Raw genomic sequence first — 6,000 nt, forward strand, 5'->3', positions numbered from 1 at the left:
TCCCTGACAATGGATAAAGTGTAAAAAATTATAACTTTTGCTATATACATGCAACGAAGGTGAAATTTGGATATGTTTTCCTATGCAAAGAACACAGGTCGCATACTTATCGCTAATCTGATTTATGACATATGAAATATAGTTATGAGTTATCGCTGTTTTTACTATAACTTTGGATATAGGGTTGGAAGCTTGCCAAATGGCAGCTTTGATATGTAATTGTACAATCAAAGGAGGCTACTTGAAATGCTTTGTGAGGTACTTTACTCCTCGGTCCCCTGTGGAGAAGTTAGCTAGAGGTGAGAAAAGACCTGGACATCAATGGAGGTGACTCGCCTCATTGCATATGCAGCCAGCTCTCACAGATGGATACTAACCATTGTGACCTGTTAAATGTAACACCCTACATGAAAGGCCCCTGCCCAATAAGCATTGTTGCTAGACAGGATGGCACCCAGGCCTCATGTCATATTTTTTTTTATAAATGGGCTGGCCAAGTAGGAACAGGGGAGGAGTGTATTAATGAGGGGCTGGGTTAACCCTGCTTCTCGCGTTACCTATCAACCTGTGATTGGGACAAGGTAATTGTTCACCAATAAATGAACTGCCATGTTAGGAATGGGGTCCTGCATCTATATAATTGCTTGCACCCCTTATTCCTGTGCTTGTCGTGACTGTAACAACTAATGAGCTGCTATTGGACTGAATATCTCATTATCCAACCCCAGAAAGTGTAAATATTTCTGTAATGTTATTTGCTTGATATATTGTCTGTTCTGCTTATAAGAAATAAACTCATTCAGTTTACTATATCCTAATCTTGTTCAATCTGGCCTGGTTATTATATATATTGTCTGTTCACTACCTAACAGGGACTCCATCTCTTACCAGTATTTGTTTTGAATCTTCAATTTACAGTGAAGGTTGAGTGGATAATAGAGGGATCTCTTTTCGTTTATGAGCTTGATAATAAAAGAAAAACAAATTATGAATTTTAAAAAGAAATTAAAAAACAAAAAAAAAAACGAATTGCAAATGCACCTAAATAGTATGATAAAATAGCTCTTTGGGGGGTGGGGGGAAATAAGAAAGAAAACATAGCCCTACGTTTCAAATGCTTTTTAAAACAAAAATATCAGATTTTAATTAAAAAAAAAAAAAAAACAGTTAACATTTCCACAAAATCAGAAAAAAGTATTCTGTCAATAGAGAAATAATACATTTAAATGAGATTATCCAGGCATATATTAACCAGAAATGTCTCTTTACTCAGAAGCTGGCTCTTCAACATCCTACCTCTTTTTTTTTATTTAGCTGGCAATTATGTTCTTTTACATTAGAACGACTGGTTTAGAGTGCTGGCTTGAGTAAGGGTTAGGCTGGCATATTACGGTTAGGGCAAGGTTAGCATATTAGGGTTTGGATCGCTGTAATGGTTAGGCTGAACACCTTATTTATTCTGCTGCCAGTTAAAAATAGGTTATTGCAAGTACCACTATCTGTCACCAGCAGTGTACCCATAAGTATGTTTTGTCAGTGTGTTAAAGCAACTATGTCAAATCTCACTCTTACAGCAAATCTCTCATTCCCATCATGAATAATCTTACTGAGAGATGCATGACTCAGTTCTGGGATTATATTATAAAGCAAAAGGGATCTCTAGTGTATGGGAAATTAAGTAGTGAGCTACTCTAACATTTTAATCTGTGATACACTTTGGTCCTGGCTCTAATGGCAGTTAAAAAATTTTTTTGATGGTATAATAAATCCAGTTGTCTGCTTTTTGGGGATTTCTGAGAGCCTGCTGCATTTTTCATAAGGTAAACTATGGCATTTGGTGATTCTAGGTGTATTCTCCCTGTGAAATACTACTTTACTTAAGGGCCCTAGAGCGTTAACTGCAGCTATAGCTACAGTGTATCGTCTCTATCCATCATATGGGGTAGGTAGGGTGACTAGGCAGAACCGAACCACACCCACCTTCTAGAATGTGCCAAGTGATGTCATTAAGTAATGATACTAAGAATGTCATACCTCTCCCCTAGTTGTCATGGTGACTAGTGATGCCACTACTGGGGGTGGTGTGTGTGTGTGTGTACATATACATACATACATAATTCTACGATCAGATCCCAGGAGGAGACAGAAATGGGGGATCTTTCTGTATATAGTGCGAGTCCTGTTAATCTGCAACTATGTGTGTTAGTAGTAGGATCACTGTATTATTTTTCATTCAGGGAAAGAGTCACTCATAAAGAATAGGGCCCCTCTATATGGCCCTGAGGTGTATCCTACACACACACGAGGAGATGGTAAGGTACTCTATAGGCTCCTCAGTAAGGGCCGCAGAGTATCACCCCAGAGCTGCTCTGTTAGAAATGGCGAAATTCCAAATGTGCCGCCCTCAGGCACTTGCTTGGTGCCACTATCCTGCTCCTTTGTAATCACGTCAAAAACCAACGTGACGCTGGGCGTTGCCATGGAAATGCAACATCATGATGGGGGGCATCGGCGTCATTTGACGCTGGGATTCCAAAGGAGCAGGAGGTCGGCAGAAAGGAGGTGATTGACACAGGAAAGTAGCTTCCCATTAGGTTCGATAGGCCTGACAGCGCAGCAAAATTATATGGGGGCGGGAATTTTTGCCACCCTAAAATTTTGCCGCTTTAGGCTTGGGCCTAATGGGAAATCTGACACTGTCTGTTAGGGTGATAATCCTCACACAAGCGGGCACCCAGCCAATGGGTCTTAGTGGAGATAGGAAGGGCCAGCATCCATTGCAGGACAACTGAGCACTTAACAGCTTAGAGAGGAGGTACTGTAGGTGTAACGGGTTTCCCCCCCCCCCCCCAATCGCCATTTTGGCCCCTCTAGGGAAATACTACTCTGGTTACACATGGCTATAGTGTGGTGCACCTGCTGGCTTACAGTACTCCTGAGTCTCCCGCTTGATGGTGTTATGGGGAAGGTCAGGACAGGCTTCTGGGGACATACCCAGTACTTCAACACGGTGACAGCGCCTCCATCTATTGCAGGCCCCAGGATATGGGGTGGAATCCCTGGAATAGAACGTCCCACTCAGGGATGAGAGATTCCAGTCTCACAACCGCTTCTTTATAATCAGGAACACTTCATTGCACCAACAGCATACACTGGAGCAGCATACACAGCAGTACAGGAACACAGGAGTTCTCCTGCAGGAGGGACCTGGCCTTACACTCCCAGTCAAGGCCCTGGAAGCAGGCCTAGCTCTTCCACTACCCCCTATCAGAGTAGTGGGAACAGTCTACCCGCCTCTCCCCTAAGGGAGGGCCCACAGATTGGCAGAGCCCTGCACAACTGGGTTTGGTGACTGAGCTCCTCTCAGGGTAGGAACAACTGACTAAATACAGGAAATGCAGATCATTATGACAGATCCAACAAGAGCCCGTCCCTGTCCCTTATTGGACACAGGCCTGACTGCACTGCTTTCTCTGCCTCACTGATCTGCAGTGAGTGGGGAGAACCCACGATTACTCCTGGCAAACTTACCCTTACTAAGTATTACTGCCAGGAGGAGAAAGAACTATAGCCCCCAAACTACCCAGGGCTACATAGGTATACACCCCTATTTGTAATATTCATGTGGAGCTGAAGAACCTTAATACATCCAGACCCCAGGGATACATCTGCCATTACCTGCATTAAAATCAATAATCTTGTTTTAGGAAGAAAAATAATCTGATTATCAGGAAAACCTTCACCATGAATAGGCAAAAACATCCTAGACTTCAAAAGAGTTTAATTGGCTTAAAGCAGCAATACTACTTTCCAAACTTTATTTTGTTGTTGTTGTTGTATGTGAATATATATAATTCTACATTTTTACCTAAACTGGCAATAGTTTGGTGCTCCTGTTACAAATCTAGCAAAATTATGATTGTGAGCCGAACATAATGGCGGCTTCAGTCAGTGTAACTCAACGGCTACAATGTATTCTCATATTACTAAGGCAACACTATATATTGTTACAGTTTACAGCTCAAACTGCTGGGAATATTTGCAACAAATTATCCCAAACAGGAAAGGCTGACAAGTCTATTAAAACTCATTAAAAATGGCATAAAGGGTTGGGGGGAAAAAAACAAACAAAAAAACACAGTCACTTATCTAATACTACAGAACTGCTTTATTTTTTTTAAACCCTCATAAGATTTCACATGTTTTGCTGCTTTAAGACAGAATTAGACAACTAAAATTTATTTTTAGTGCATAAACCATATATTTCCTTCAATTACATGGAGTACAGAATATGTCAAATATGCCAAGTTGTGCTCGCATTCCCTGTCAGCACTGAGAGGCAAGATAATGATATGTCAGCCCCATAATAAGAAGCAAGATAATGATATGTCAGCCCCACACCTTCGGGGGACACCACATAAACACACAGAACCCGCGGGGGCTAAAACACAAGGACTGCTTTCTGTTTTGGGTATCTGACCCCTCCCGCTCAGAACCGCATAATTTATAGCTAACCAGTTTCCAAAACGACATCCATCCTCCCGCCCCCTCTCTTCCCAATTCCCCGCCCCGGGTGCCTGTCACCCCGCGCGCTCTCAGTGTGTGTGTGTGTGTGTGACAGGCGTTTCCTGGCTGCGCGCTCTCCGCGAGAGGTGATGAGTCTCGCGCCGCTCTAAAATGTTGTTGACCCTGGAGCCCGCGCGCTCAAAATAGAACCAGGCACGAGCTGGGGAGAATCAGGCAGACAAGTCTGACTCTGCTTTCCCCATGTGCCCCAATGCAAATGAATACGAGAAAGTAGACCGGCAGGATAAAAAAAAATGTAAATCCTTCCGCGTCGTGGGCGCCGGTTTATTTTTCTACTGCACCCCCCCCCCCTCCCGTCTTGCAAATATCACGACTCGATACCTCTTAATAACCCCCCCCCCCATCCCCCGACCTGCGGCTGGCTGGCGCCCCTATTGCTGCAGAGAGGGGGAGAGCGGCGGCATGCCCTATTTCCCCCCTCTTTATCATAAATATATAAATTATGCTAATTATGACCATTGCATATTAACAAAACCAAAAAAAAAATCCTCCCCCTTTTTTTTTTCACCCCCCATTTACAACACCCCCCCCTCCCCTCCCTACAATGAAATGCTACTTACCAGCAACGCTGCTTCTTTATCACAAGCAGCCCTTTCTTTTTGTAATAGGTCTTCTCTTTGTGTGTGAGGATTGTGACGGCAGGCGCCTTCATTCCCCCTTTCCCCGGTTGGAGATCATTATAAATTCACCTCACAGCTCACTTGTAGGGCTCAACACAAAGGGGCATTTGCATGAATAAAAAAAAGGGCTCCACGAAGCTTATTAATATGTAATCATATTTTTTCCTGCCCCTCTTGGACGTTGTCTGCGGGAGGTGTGGGTACGAATTTGAAGAGATAATACCAAAATCTAAGTAAACGAACGGGGTGTGGGGTGTGTGGGGTGTGGGGGGGATATCCGCCGTATCCTCTTATAAAGTTGAATGCAGTTTTTTACATGAACATTTTTTTTTTTTTTTTTGCTGCTGCGTCATGAACATAATATATGCAAGACGGGTGCTGCATGCTGAGGGCTGAATATGTGGAGTAGGGTAGCTAGAGGGAGCACTTGCTCTCTTAAAGAGCCATACTCTTGCAAATAGTAGGGGACAAATGTGCAACACCAACGTATACACTTTGATTTTAGCTGTGCACTGCTGTAATGTGATGTGTTGCAGTCTCCTGTGGCAAAGTAACGATGGACATGGATCAACAGAACAGCCACACATTCTGAGAGATCATATCTAAATCTAAAAAAGACAGAAATGTGCTGCAGTTGTGCAGATTTTAGCCCAAATGTAGTGTTTGGAGTTGCATCTTATATATCTTTATAAGAGGCATATATTTTTATTTATTTTTTAAAGTGGAGGATGTGTTTGTTTGTTTGTTACTAAGGGCAAGCGAGGCAAGGAATAAGTGAGTCATCTGTGTAACT

The 6,000-nt window shown here is 42.9% G+C and overlaps 1 protein-coding gene across 4 annotated transcripts in view; it reads right to left on the reverse strand.

The window, feature by feature from the left end:
* The window catches only part of POU6F1 (POU class 6 homeobox 1), a 92,324-nt gene extending 86,830 nt beyond the window's left edge, over positions 1–5,494 (reverse strand). For 2 of the 4 annotated variants that reach the window (XM_075591619.1, XM_075591620.1), the window contains exon 1: positions 5,148–5,493. The gene's annotated coding sequence lies outside the window, so the exon portion shown is untranslated. Of the gene's footprint in view, positions 1–888; positions 963–5,147 lie in introns of all 4 variants that reach the window. The other 2 variants (XM_075591621.1, XM_075591622.1) reach the window with 2 other exon arrangements.
* Positions 5,495–6,000: the final 506 nt, after the last annotated feature.

This window comes from Ascaphus truei, chromosome 3 (assembly GCF_040206685.1).
Source record: "Ascaphus truei isolate aAscTru1 chromosome 3, aAscTru1.hap1, whole genome shotgun sequence".
Taxonomy (NCBI): Eukaryota; Metazoa; Chordata; class Amphibia; order Anura; family Ascaphidae; genus Ascaphus; species Ascaphus truei.